The sequence below is a fragment of the Equus przewalskii genome, chromosome 4 (assembly GCF_037783145.1).
Source record: "Equus przewalskii isolate Varuska chromosome 4, EquPr2, whole genome shotgun sequence".
Classification (NCBI taxonomy): domain Eukaryota; kingdom Metazoa; phylum Chordata; class Mammalia; order Perissodactyla; family Equidae; genus Equus; species Equus przewalskii.
The window spans coordinates 77946013-77961272 of record NC_091834.1 but is presented as its reverse complement, the minus strand read 5'-3'; the positions used below and the strand labels follow the sequence as shown (position 1 = coordinate 77961272).

At 39.0% G+C, this 15260-nt stretch overlaps 1 long non-coding RNA gene across 1 annotated transcript; it reads left to right on the top strand.

Moving 5' to 3' along the window:
* The first annotated feature begins 2073 nt into the window (after positions 1 to 2073).
* Positions 2074 to 15014, top strand: LOC139082898 (uncharacterized). Its single transcript, XR_011539244.1, has 3 exons — positions 2074 to 2419; positions 11840 to 11986; positions 14780 to 15014. It is a non-coding gene; the product is annotated as an uncharacterized lncRNA (long non-coding RNA).
* The last annotated feature ends 246 nt before the right edge of the window (positions 15015 to 15260 follow it).

The window sequence follows — 15260 nt, the reverse complement described above, 5'->3', positions numbered from 1 at the left end:
AATTTAGATGGAACAACAAAAGAACCCTGAATAGCCAAAGGATTCCTGAGAAAAAAGAACAAAGCTGGAGGTATCACATGCCCTGATTTCAAAATATACTACAAAGCCATAGTAATCAAAACAGCATGGTACTGGCACAAAAACAGACACACAGATCAATGGAACAGAATCGAGAGCCAGAAATAAACCCACACATCCATGGACAGCTAATTTTCGACAAGGGAGCCAAGAACATACAATACAGAAAGGAAAGTCTCTTCAATAAATGGTGTTGGGAAAATTGGACAGCCACATGCAAAAGAATGAAAGTAGACCATTATCTTACACCATGCACAAAAATTAACTCAAAATAGATTAAATACTTTAGTACAAGACCTGAAACCATAAAACCTCTAGAAGAAAGCATAGGCAGTATCCTCTTCAACATGGGTCTTAGCAGCATATTTTCAAGTACCATGTCTGACTGGGCAAGGGAAACAATAGAAAAAATAAATGAGATTACATCAAACTAAAAAATTTCTGCACAGCAAAGGAAACCATCAACAAAACAAAAAGACAATTGGGAAAAGACATTTGCTAACCATATATCAGATAAGGAGTTAATATCCAAAACATATAAAGAACTCATACGTTTCAACAAGGACAACAAAAAACAACCCAATTAAAAAATGAGCAAAAGATCTGAACAGACATTTTCCCAAAGAAGATATACAAATGGCCAACAGGCACATGAAAAGATGTTCAACATCACTAATTATTAGGGAAATACAAATCAAAACTACAATGAGATATATCACCTTATGCCCATCAGAATGGCTATAATTAACAAGACAAGAAATAAATGTTGAAGAGGATGTGAAGAAAAGGGAACTCTCATACACTGCTGGTTGGAATGTAATCTTCAACCACTATGGAAAACAGTGTGGAGATTCCCCCCAAAATTAAGAATAAAACTACCATATGATCCATCTATTCCACTGCTGGGTATTTATCCAAAGAACATGAAAACACAGATGCGTAAAGATTCATGCACCCATATGTTCATTGCAGCATTTTTCACAATAGCCAAGACATGGAAACAACCCACATGCCCATCAAGCGATGAATGGATAAAGAAGATGTGGTATGTATACACAATGGAATACTACTCAGCTCTAAAAAAAGATGAAATCTTGCCATTTGTGACAACATGGATGGACCTTGAGGATATTACGCTGAGTGAAATAAGTCAGATGGAGAAAATCAAATACTGTATTATCTCACTCATAAATAAAAGATAGAAACAACAGTGATAACCATAAACAAACACATAGATACAAAGATTAGACTGGTGGTTACCAGAGGGGAAGGAGGGAGGGAGGAGGGCGAAAGAGGAGACTGGGCACATGTGTATGGTGATGGATGGTAATTAGTGTTTGGGTGGTACATGATGTAGTCTACACGGAAATCGAAATATAATGATGTACACCCGAAATTTATATAATGTTATAAACCAATATGACCTCAATAATAAAAAAAAAGAAATGTAAAAAAAAAAAGATTGCTGACCCATGATTTATAAGTTTTTGAAAACCTTGTTTCTTCAAAGACAGTGAGTGACATTGTAGAATTCATCTCAAGACCTGTTGGACTAGATGTGGCAACCAAGAAAAGACCCACCTTACTCTATGTGTCACATGGTGAAATGGCATACCCTTGACGGATGTCAGTGTTGGGTCTTCTTAACTACTTATCCTCTCTGAATTGCATGCAAACAATGAGTTTCAGTCTAGCTGATTGTTATGCCTGAACTGAGCAGAGAAAACTCCAGGCCCATGTCATAGCTAAACTATGTAAATATGGTCTGAACTGAAGGGATATGCTCACATCCGCCATCTCTTGGCAAAATGGAATATCTGAATTTTGAGTATACTGAATTCAATTCAGCAAATGTATCTCCCTGCTTTGCCATGCAGCCTGCTGTCCTAGACACTTCAAGGGCTTAGAAAATGAGCCACATTCTCTGTCTGTAAACAGACGTTTGTGACATCACACATGTTACATGCTCACAGCAGCTTGCCCGTTTTCTGGCTTGAACTTTTATCACATCAAAAAGACCAATGCCTGGCCTTTTCTAGACAGATAAACAACTCTGTACCTGGAACAAAAAGACAAACCTACCAGCTCCATAGTTGCCTAACACTCCTCAGAGAGGAACCAAGTGGGCCCTGCCTGGATGCTAATGGCAAGTTTGGCTCTTGGGAGCTGAAACTAAAAGGGACAATGTATTGTGCTCACAGGTACTATACACAGGAGGAGCCTGAAGCTGACTATGAGCCAAGTCTGTAGAGAGCACCCAAAGTCAAGATTCCTTTAAGTCTCTCAGTCTTCAAAACCAAAGGTGAAGCGTGGAACTGGATCCGGATGACAAAGCAGAAAGGTAAGTGAGACTGACACTCGGCGGGGTTGGTAGGTGGGAGATAGGATGTAGAGAGAGGAGCAGAGGCGGGGGTCTAGGACATCCACCACAGACAGATCCTCTTTTATTTCCCAGAGGACTTGGGGCTACATGAGTCAGCCCAGTTTAAAAGTTCAATTCCAGGGCAGACGGCAGTAAACGAACAAAACTATTGTTCTTGCGTTTATATTGTACCTGAATTATTAAATTTTCCTAAGGCTAATTCCAGTGCTGTTGAAAACATAAAGAGGTGCTTTTTGTTTCATTACCTATAGCGTAGAAGCTACAGCACACATCATTTTTTAAAAAATCTTTCAGGCCACATAAACGAAAGCTGTAAAGCAAATATCTTCACCGAACAGCAAGAGAAAATAGTTGTTTCTGAAATGGAAAGTAGAAGCTAAGGTGGAACACTTCAGATTTCGAAATGACAAAGCAATTTTCAGATAAACGTTTTACAAAGCATTTTCCAGTAAAGTGACCTTCTGGGTCTCTGGTCAAAAACCATTAAGTCATTTTCTCACCCATTCCGTGAAATGTTTTGAACTGAAGTCAGCTTATTAGAGCAAAATTTTTCAACCTTTGTTTTCAAAATGTTTCGCATATTTTATCTGACATTTCTTCTCTAAGGGTCCATCTTTTAATCTGCTATTAACATTGAAACTAAAGTTTATAAGTTAAAAAATAACTGCAGTAGCTGGAATTAATGCAAATAACAGCTAAAGAAAAAAATCCCCAGTTATGAAAGGACTACAGAGACACTCGTTGTAACAAGTTGTTATTTGCATATGCATTCAACAAATATGAATTGGCACTTACTCTGTGCCAGGCACTGTTCAGGGCCCAGGAGAATAAGCAGGGGACAAAACCTGGAGGCAGACAGAGTAGGGGAGGTGGGAAATTAACAATACATATGTAATAATAGTAAATAGTATATGGTAATATATATAATAATGTAAGGTAGATAATTCTCTAATAACATAAAGTATTTAATAATGGTAAATGCAGGGAAGGAAAAATAAGGCAGCTAAGGGCAAGTGATGGAAGTGCCACTTTAGATGTGGCTCTTTGGAAAGTAAATCTAGAATCAGTATTGTATAATGGTTAAGGGCTAGAGATCTAGAGGCAAAGACACCTGGATTTTTTAATCCCAACTGGACAATTTATTAGCTTTGGGTTCGCAGGCAGGTTATTCTGTCTCCCTAAAATTGAGTGCCCTGATCTATAAAGTGGGGATAATAATGGAACATTCTTCAAAGGGCTGGTGTGAATGCTTAGCCCAATGCCTGGCACACGTCAATGCTCCATAAGTGTTCATTCTTATTATCTGAGATTTGAATCTGTGATTTGTTAAAAAATAAATAAATAAAGTAGGAGGCTGGGCCTGTGGCCTAGTGGTTAAGTTCAGTGTGCTCTGCTTCAGCTGCCCAGGCTAGGATCCCAGACCTGGACCTACACCACTCATCGGTGGCCATGCTGTGGCAGTGATGCACATACAAAATAGAGGAAAATTGGCAGACGTATTAGCTCAGGGCAAATCTTCCTGAGCAAAAAAAAAAAAAAAAGCATTTCTGCTGTGCATCTCTACTAAAATAAGGAAGCTTCTTTAGCCATCATAGCCCCATGATCACATCTACGGCTCTAACAAATAGACTTAGATTAGAAGCAAATTGCCCGGACCTCATCTTACATCCTGCTGCATGTCTCCAGTGGTCCGTGGACCCACAGTGTCTCTTATGAACTAATTTTCCTTGGGATGGTCCTAAGTCATTTTTACTGATGGTCTGTACTCTAGCAAAGTGAAGTGTTTAATTGTTTAACTGCCAGAGGTTATAGTAATCATTTTATTTTCCTATATCATTTCCACTATGTAGACATTTTTTCCTACCAATTTTCTAATCTATCTTCCAAGCCCTGTAATGCTACATCCTCCACCCAGTGGGGGTAATTATAATAAGACACAGAAAGAAAGGAACTGGCCTGCACGTAAAAAGACAACTCCACATATAACCAGAATTCCCAGACTGGATTCTTAGTAGCATTGCCGCGGGTAATAGATGTGACCTTTGTGGATTGCTGAAGCTTTTGTTTTTTTCCTGCTTTTACAGACAAGAACATCCAATAATGATGGCAAGTTGCAGCAGACACAGCCCCTGCCTGCACTCTGCCTGACCTCACCAGCACTTGGGCACCACATCACCCAGGAATACTACTCAGCTTGATTGCATACTCCTCAAACCCCTTTCCACATAACCTGGTCATTCAGATTACCTGGGGCATCATCAGAAAACTACTTTATCAGAGTAGTTCATGAGAGAGGTGAAGTGACTTGGGCAAGTCATAATTGGTGACAGAACTAGAACTAAAAATCAAATTCCCTAATTCCTAATTCTCCACATCCATCCTTTTTTTTTTGAGGAAGATTAGCCCTGAGCTAACTGCTGCCAATCCTCCTCTTTTTGCTGAGGAAGACTGGACCTGAGCTAACATCCGTGCCCATCTTCCTCCACTTTACTCGTGGGATGCCTACCACAGCATGGCCTGCCAAGTGGTGCCATGTCCGTACCCGGGATCCGAACCAATGAACCCTGGGCCACCGAAGCGGAATGTGCGCACCTAACCGCTGTGCCACCAGGCTGGCCCCCACATCCATCCATTTTACTCCCAGCTTCCCTGCTCTGAGTGAATATGACAAACTCATCCCATAAGATCAACAAGCAGGACCATGTTAACAGAGAAGGGGTTGATATTTGCGTAGCGTACAGATTTTTCTGCAAACTAGCCACAAATGCCATCAACACAGGCCATATCTAGCTGTAATTTTATTTAAATGTAGTTTACTTTCATAAAAAATTGTGTAGCAATACAAAATAGTAGTCTTAACATTTTGATCAATTTAGCAGATAATGGGATCATGGGTACTGAGTAGTATCACCACAGACTACAAGGAATCCTATAAAAATCAAGCTGTAGCAAAGAAATTGCAATGTGTCACTATGTTTTTGGTAATTGTATCATTCCAAAATAAACCACGCATGGGATGAGGTTTTATATAGAACCCATCTGGTGCTTGTATCCACAACGGCCTTTTTTAATATTCACTCACATTGGTGCGTAAATTGCTATACATCTGTATCTATCAAGAGAACACATTTTGAATTCCTGATGATCATTTCAATAGGGTAAACATATCCACGAGGCATCCATCATCACAAACAAAAGCAAACCAAGAATTCAAACTGCATGTGCCTCCACACACAGTTATTGACAAAATTCATTGTTAAATATTGCTTGAAAAATGTAGGTTAAAATGTTGCCATCTTTCCTCATTCCGAAATAATGAGTGGCCTTTATTCAAAAGCATACTTAAATAAGGATTGCCTTTATACCCAAGCAAGAGGAGCCCCTGGCCTGGGTCCTGTCCTTTAGGTGGTCCTGCATAACACAAACACAAACAGAAAAGTGAATGTAGTAAAGAACACTTGGGTGCCACTGTCGCTTACAATCCTTCAGTGTTATTACAGCACAGCCGGTCACGCCGAACACCTGTTCTGTAACTAACACCACTCAGGCCGCTGAGACACAATTATCCACACTCTTACCTTGTATTCTAGCAACAAAAGGCAACTGCGTGTGAGGGTTCTGGAGGTCTGTGGGCTGTGCCAATGCCAATGCTGGCAATGGACATCCCTTCAAAGAGAAGGAGAGTGTGAGAACAATGTGTTAGGTCAGAGAAAAGATGAATCTGTCTACTCCTTAGATCCTCCGCTCAGACAGTGTGGATACAACAGTCCTACACAACAAAGTACAGAGCATCCACTTCTAGGAATATATTGTAAAGCAAAAATTCAGAATCTGACTTTTAAAAAAATGGGTTTTTTAAAATCAGAGCATCTATTATACTTTTAGAAAGGAACAATCTAGATTTCCAACAATAAAGCTATGGTTAAACATAAGTATACACCAATATGATGTAATATTGTGACCAAAATTTTTTTAATTACATTTTTAAGGACTATTTATTGACTTAGGATAATAGGGGGAAAAAAGCAGAACACAAAAAGCATGTTTTATGTGATCTCAAACTTTAAAAAGTATTTATATATTATCAAAAGGAAATTTATACATCTTTACTTGATATGAGTATCTTATTGAGTTAAGAAATAAGCTTTTTGAAAATAGGACAACTTCAAACCCCAACGTGGTATGGAGTTCAGAGGCGTGACATTTCAGGAGGGCTTATAAAGTGAAAATGAGGAGGTTGTTTAACCCTCACAATTATTGATTATTGCAATGGAGACTTCCAGATGGCAAGGGATTGGTTAAAAATGATTCTCTTATACCATTTTAGGAAAATGACTTTAGTTTCATTTGTGATTATGGGAGACATTTATAAGAATTAACCTAAGTTAATCACATGTTTATGAAATAAGCTAAACTAAGTTTTGCTTATGTAGCTTAAATGGTTTTGTCTTTTTGGCGGATCTTTATGTCTGGTTTCCATTTTTTCATTTTAACAACATGAAAGGAAATACATCAGAAATGCTCATACTAGATGTATGAGTTTGAATGAGTTGGGGTCAATTAATAGTACTCAGATAACAGCTACTTAAAGCAGAAGAATATCTACTGTCAATCTAACAAGAAGTCTTGAGGTAGGCTATAGTAGTATTTGTTCAACAGCTCAACTCATCATCAATGATCTAACTTCCTTCTAGTCTCCTATTATGTTGCTCTTAGCATGTTAGTTTTGGCCTTCAAATTGTTGCCTCATGATTGCAAAATGGCTGCTGCAGCTCTAAGCCTTATATACTTACAGGGACTGCATTCAAACAGGAAAGTAAAATGGATGTTACCAAAAGAGGCTTTCCCTTAAAATGCAATCTTCTTTTCAGGAGACAAAATCTTGCCATAACCCTAAGACGTCTTCTGTATCTCACAGGCCAGAACTTGGTCACATGCTTAAACATGGGAAGAATAATGATATTGTTCATGCTTATTTTAGACTAATCATGAGCCATCCTCTGAGGCTGGGCATATTGTCACTTCTAAGCTGGTTTATTTTAGATGAGAAAAAAATAGAAATGACCATTGGCTAGGTAATCATTGATATCTCCGAATAAGAATTATCACTGAATAGCAGAATTATAACTGATTTTTACTTTTTGTCTTTTTATATATGCTTCCAAATTTTATACAATAAGCATGGATTATTTATAATAGAAAGATTATCTTTTTCTTAAATAAAATGCCCCCAAACATTGCAAATCTCCTAAAGAGTTCCTCCAACCTGATGACAAATGCATGAATTTACTGGCCAGAGAGTTCTCAAGGGTCACAAAAACATAACCCAATAAATTTGCAGAGACCTATTATGGCTGCACCGCTATTTATGACCTCAAGTCAAATTGACCTGCTCAATATGATTTAGCTTACAGCTAGGGCAAATGTTTGTCTTGCTAAATTTAAGGAACAATAAAAAGGACAGGATAAATCTGAATCTAAGTCTAGTCAGGCAAGACTAGTCTTCACACCAACCCAGTTCATGTAAATTACTTCTCATCCAGCTGCTTATTCCCTCCTTCTTTGGTGGCTCCTATCTCTGGGTTCCAGATTTCCCAGCCAATGTAGCTAATTTTTAAGTCTAATAAATATTTAAAAATATAGCCTTAAACAAAAATGGGAAGAGAAAATTCCAGAACAGAATTTCACAGCAGTTTTAAAGCAGCACTCCAATTCAAGCTCCCTGATCTTCGATGCCTTTGGAATAATGGATTTGCTGTGACCAAGAGCGAGCGGAAGCCACAAAGGCAATTAGGAGCTCATTTTGAAAAGATCCATTTCAGTTTCTCATTACAATGTCAAATAAAATCAGAAATACAGTAGTGTTTATATTTTTAAATTTAGATAACAGAGCATACATAAATATTAGCATACATGTTCTGTCAGTGTTAACATTTATCTGCTCCTTAAATTCATCTGTCTGTCACTACAAAATAAGAATTTTCAGTCCTAAATGTGACTGAAAATCAAAATAAGTTAAGGCAGTCTAGATTTTAGAAGGACACTATTTTACAGTAGACTGCTCTTTCAGAAAGATTAAAAAAATAAAAAAGCTTTGTATTAGCAAATAGCGTTCCATCCAATATTAACATGAGAAAGTAAATGATATATAGGTATATAATTAATTTGAAAATATATAAAGTGTTACTCGCCAAATTATTTACCGTGGTTATCATATACATATGTAGTTGTATTTCATTTTCTACAGTTAAATAGCATGTATCTCATGCCATTCTCTTCAAATATTGGTAGGCATCATGGTGCCAGAGAGTTCTCTAAGACACAAAATAAACCTGGCGGATTGACTCCATAGTTAATAATTTAAAGCCTTATTTTTATGTTAAAGTAAATAAGATGCAAAATTTGCTCAAATTATTAATGTAAAGCATGAGACCTCAATCAATGTCATCTTTGCTTTGAGCCACTTAGGGCTCTAGTTTGTAGAAAAACTTGAGAAGCCCTAACTCTTCCCTCTTTGTTTTAAAGGCTAAAAGTGAAGCTGGCAGAAGCTTATTGACTTGTCCAAGTCATAAGCTACTGGTATCCATTGCTGAAGAAAAATTATTCTGACTCTTGTTTAAAATGGCAAGGAAGAGTTTATGCAGGACTCTTGCAAGAGGGAGAAAGATTGAGCTCAACGCTGAATACAGCAAAGACAGGAATTTACAGCCAGAGTGAGAGGATCAGTAGATGGAAAATTCCTAAGAGGAGGTATCAAGGGTAGGGGAATTCTTGCTAAACTGGCTTAGCAGGAATTTTGCTAAAGAAAGGTCAAGGTGGAGGCCTACTCAAGAAGAAGTTCGGAAAAGCCTGACTAAAGTTTGGTCGAAGGAGTCTTCATCATTGAGGGCTCTGTTTTCTATTTTGTTTTGCTTTTTTCTTCCAACCAGTATCTTCTGCCCCTAAGAGTTTGTACTGGTTAATTGACAAAACCAGTCTTTGGTAGGGAGAGAAAAAATAGTAAGATATGGCAGAGTTTAAAATAGTTTCATGGACTTAAGAAGATTTTCTAACAATTAAAACTGACAAGAAAAATGTTTTCTGACTTCTAAAATATTTATAAGAAAACAAAAGCATGCTTCCCATGAAATGGTTAAAAAGACGTTTTTGAAATGATTGTCCTTACAAATCTGTCAGAAAATTATACAAGTTTTGACCTCCGTCCATCCACTTCCTACTCAAACAAAAAACATGAAATGATGCCTCTGCTAAAAATGGTCAAGCTTTACTTTCATCCCTCCTCTCTCAAATTTAAAAACAAATTGCAAGAGGCTGAAGAAAACATATTATTTTGAAAGTGTAGTTCATTTCTCAAAGATGTTATTATTTCCCTCAACATACAGTATGAGGTTTCGTGGGGTAGTCCATGTAATTTTTACAGCTAAGCATATGGTCTGAGGACAAAACAGTCATGGTCCATAGAAAGCCTGGAGACTTAACTCACAGCATCCACTGCTTCACTGAAGTGGGCTGACATTGATTTCCTTATATATCTGGGAAAGTTTATGAAAGACTCTCTGTGATGTAAGTATCTTGGGGCTCTATTCTTCACAGGAACCACGTGAAAAGAAGTAAGTCATGGAACATTTTTATCTTTACAAAGGTTTAGTGTTAAAATTCTGATTGCCAATTTGTACCATATTTATGTTTAGTTGTGGAAGGGCTCAATTCTCTCTATGCACCTTGGCTTCTGGATGTAAGGCAGATACCCATTTTTTTCCCCTTGGAAGAGATGTTGGCATTTGAGGTTGGGCCAAGAAAAGCTAAAGAGGCTAGGAAGCGCTTACAGATGGAGATAATTAGCATATAAAAAATAGGCCAGCCAGATTTTTTTTTTTTTTAATCAGGAAGTAGTGGGGTAAATGCTCTCTCTGGCAAGACTATAGAAGCTGTGTGGACAGAGGAAATGTGATTCAAACCCTGGTATGAGAATGGTATTTTACTTGAACCAGGTTTCAAAAGACTGGAGCAGGAGTTCCTTTTACTGAAAACCGTGGAGTTGGCGGGCTTTGTAGGGGCCTCCCTTCAAATTCTGCTCCAAGGACACTGTTTTGAATTTTGTTTGAAAGTCTTAGAATGGGAGATGTTTGGTTTCAGAAGACCCAGGATAAACATGGTGAACTCTATTGCTTTCCAATGCATGGTAGCGGAAGTGGTATTTCTGATACCACCTCCCATTGAAAGGGGATTATAGAAGAAGGTGGGAACCATGGCCCTAGAACAAAACTGCTCAGGCTTCCAAGGGCTATTTTGCCAATCCTAAAGCAAAGGCCTGAGGCTGATCTGGATTCAGCTGCTATCAATGGGGTACGCTTAATTGCCAGATAATTCACTGTGGTTTCCTGAAGTTCTGATTCAGAGTCAGCCTTTCAGGTCATGTGTTCCACCCATTTTCTGAAGTCTGCTGTTATTCAAAACAGACTTAAGGGATGTCTGTCCGGAGCAGGGCTTCTCAATGGGTGGTATGGGCAATGATGACTGAATACGGAATTATCCATGTGGGCCAGCGGATTTATAACAACTACTAAAAATTAACAATTCCTCAGTTCTCAGTTCTCATGGCCATCTGGAAGTGTGGTCAGCCATCTCTTCCTGACTCTACCATGCATGGATTTTACAAATTCAACACGTTAACAATTCGTATCTTGTAAAGCTTCTCTTTTATTCTACAGGTAATTAAATACTGCAAAAAAAAAAAAAAAGGAGAGATTATGGAATTTCTATGAAAAACTAAAAAAAAAATAGAAGGGAAAATTATTAGTCTCGGATAATTTCATTGGTAACCTACTTAGAGGAAGGGGTTAGACCCAAAGACTCTTTCTTTATTTCAACAGCCCTAACTCTACACTTAAAAAAGCAGCCACTCCTTCTGTTGTCAAGCTTGGGTCTTGGCTTCATTAATGAGCAGAATCAGTGTAGGAGAGAGGTGGGGCAAGCACTGCTTATTTTTAATATGCTTTATTTGACTTTACAAATTACATACACATTTCCAAATTTACATAAAATGGAAAACTTTAATTTAAAAAATGGGAAATAATGACAACCAAAAAATACAGCTTTGGAATTGCTTAGGAGCAATTTTTATTCTGGTCCAGTTTCCTAGATGTGAAGTGTAATTCTCCTCAGCCCACCACTCATATTAAAGACATAGTTCTGGGAGTTATGTCAAAATGAGATATAAGGCTGTTACAGACTGAAAGTTTGGGTCCCCCCCCAAATTCCTGTGTAAACGCCCTGACCCCCAATGTGATGGCATTTGGAGATGGGACCTTTGGGAGGTAATCAGGGCCAGATGAAGTCATGAGGGTGGAGCCCTCATAATGGCATCAATATCCTTAGAAGCAAAGCTACCAGACAGCTTGCAGTCTCTCTCCCCTCCCATTGTGAGGACACAGCAAGAAGGCAGCCATCTACAAGCCAGGAAGGGAAGCCTCATGGAACCCAACCATGCTGACACCTTGATCTTGGACTTCCAGCCTCCAGACGGTGAGGAAATAAATTTCTGTTGTTTAAGCCACCCAGTCTATGCTATTTTGTTATAACAACCCAAGATGACTAAGACAAAGGCCCACAGGGTACTTGGTGTGATTTGTTTGACCAAGAAATGCATCACAACATTAGCTATCCAAAATGTATTTCTTTCACAACCATACCTTTTTGCAAGGGAAAACCCCAAAGAACCTTAGAAAAGCATTATCTCGATGCCTATTGGATACCTTGCTTCTTAAACAGCATTTAAAACGACCATCAATGTTTTATTTAAAAAAATATATCACAAGGGGGCCAGCCCTGTGGCATAGTGGTTGAGTTCATGTGCTCTGCTGCCATGACCCAGGGCTCGCAGGTTCAGATCCTGGATGCGGACCTCCACACTGCTCATCAAGCCCATGCTGTGGTTGCGTCCCATCTACAAAGTAGGGGAAGATTGACATGGATGTTGCCTCAGGGATCATCTTCCTCCAGCAAAAAAGAGGAAGATTGGCAACAGATGTGAGCTGAGGGTCAATCTTCCTCACACACACACACAAAAAACATACAAGGAATATGACATTCTGCTGTGTTCTTGGCTACATTATGGTGTTTGGTTAAAAGTGCCCCTTAGCAATGGTCAGAATTGTTCTGGCTGGTTTTAAAAACACCAGAGAAATTCTCATTCTTCTGCATGCCTGCTTGACTAAACAGACTTTGAATTGGGCATATTTGGACAGTAGGAGGAAGCAACGGGACAGGAAACAAGTCCTTGCATATTGATGAGTTTTCTTGTTGTGGACGGTGTGGCAGATGAGAAATGGTTACAAAAACTGCAAGTCGGTTAACCCAAGACTATTTGATTTTTGAATGAAATATTGAGGATGACAGGGTTTTTTTTAACCCTTATTGTCATTAATTTTTAAATTTACTATTTTTTTCTCCCGAGAAGAATTTAAACTTAAACCATGCTAAGAAAGGCATAGTGCCCTTGATTAATGCAGGAAAACCCTACAAAGATTTCCCCATCTGTCTTACACTCTCTGTCTGACAGCTGCTCATCAAAGTGATAAAATATTTGCATCCATTCATTAGGCAAACAACCTGACCCCCTTTCCTTGAGAAATAACCCATAAAAAAGTAAAGTTACTACTATTTCAAAGGGTTTACAAATCCAACAGATTTTTTTTTTCTTTATAAGAAATTATCCTTCAACACCATAAAGTAAAATAACTGGTAGGGTGATTGTAGAATAAAAACCAGTTAGCATTCAGAAAGGTTCATGAGCTGTGTACTTGCTCGCATCTCTGGAATGATGTCTGTTCTTGACATTTATGGTCTACCTCTTCCTTCCATCCACCAAACACCCTACCGTGAAGGTCCTCAGGGACTAACTCTTCTTCCAAATGCTACTTTTTCTTCCTCCACCCGTTACCTGGGAGCAAAAACATCAATAATATGCAGAATGGGGTCTTGATCCTACCCGGAATGAAAAGAAATGTAGTTTTCTCAGAGCCAAAGAAATTCTAGCACTACATTGCTTCTAGAAGGGAACATATTGAGGATTCCAATATCAATGGAGGCTTAGAAATGACAGTCCAAAGCAACTGTCATAAAGAAACATTTTTTTAAACCTCTCCATGTACTCAGAAGGGAATCTATAAGAAAGGAGGACAAATGGGAATCATCAACCAAGGGTGTGAAATGAGGGAGCTGAAGTTTCAAGGAATCCTCTGGATCTCATAGTCTATGACTCAATCCTATTCTTTCCCATTTTACAGCTTTAGCATTAAGGTAAGTTGGAAGGGAACTCAATCCTATGTGTAGCAGGGACATGGTTTTCTAGACTATTATTTGCAAGCCATTTAAACTTTTTGTACAGATGATTAAGGGGAAATCCCCAACCTAGGGGAAAAAAAACCATGTAAATCAAAGTGCCATTGATCAAAAAAGAAAGAAAGAATGAATGAATGAAAAGAAAGAGAAGAGAAAGAAGTAACTAAGAGCCTGGGAATGTAAGAGAGAGGTAAATTTGGGATTAAAATGAGGTCAGATTCCAATAATAATAGTTAATACTTAGCAAATGCTTATTTAACCCTAGCATTTTGCTAAACATGTTATGCTTACTACCTCATTTAATAGAGGCTGGTACCACTAGCCTCCTTGTTCAGAGAGGCAAAGTAATCATCCCAGGCCTGCTGAATACACATTACAGTTGGAGCTAGAAGTTGAAGCTCCATTCTCTGCCTCCAGGGCCAATGGCCTGGTGTTTATAACTGTGCAGGTGTTTATAATCTGGAGCCTTAAAGTCTGCCAAACAACCTCTGATTTAAATTGTTCAGAGTGATTGCTGTTAGGAAGGTATTTCATTTTCACAAGGAGCTAATTAACTCAAATGAATTGTGAGGTGACTTGTCAGTGGCACTCACAGGGCAGTGACTCTGGCTCTCAGGAGCCCACAGGGACTGGAGGGTGATATCCCTGGGCTGTTCCCTCTTCGGGGTCTGTACTTTTTGAAGGAGAAGAAAATGGTGCTCTGATGACTATTGCAACCACAGAGACAGAGAGCATATCAGCCTGGGAACAGCAGAACTCATGGCTAGGGCAGTGGCCTGAGATCATGAAAGAAAACCTGAGAGAATAAAAGAAGGAGAGCAATGATTTGGAAGCCGTGACAGGAAAGCGTTAGTGGCCTTGAAAGAAAGAAATCCGTTAAAACAAAGTAAAAATTGAAGAACCTCTGGGAAATGGAAAGAGAAAATACTGGAGAAGTCAAGGATTTCTTCTGTTTTCTTTCCCCTACGTCTGCAGGTAACCGCTCCCTGGCGCAGACACACCTGGTGGGATGAGATGGGACGGCGCCTTCCTTATCTACTCACTTGGTAGAGCTAGTTCACCCTCTGCCCCTGGATGGAAACGGAAATGTTTGGTCATTACAGTTACTGTTAGTCATTAAATAGTCTCACTTCAGTTAAAATGGTCAGTTTCGGATAGTAACCAAAATTCAAACCATGATTAAAAGTTGATGCCTCTCCTTGCCTCTGGAGTATGGTCAGCTTCTCTCTTCTTACGCCGTGCTTCTCTTCTTCCTCCCCGCTCACTTGTCCAAAGGTGACCCCTGACCCTTCCAGGGATGGAGCTGGAGGGAAGAGGAGATTTAACAGGGCAAGGGTTCTCTAGGTTACCTGGTTACTTATGCTTGCCTTAGCCCCTAGCAGTCTAGCAATACCTCCCTCCAGCTTCTCTCTGAGTCCTTCTGGAAAGGACCTAGGATGCCTCTAGGCCCAAGCTC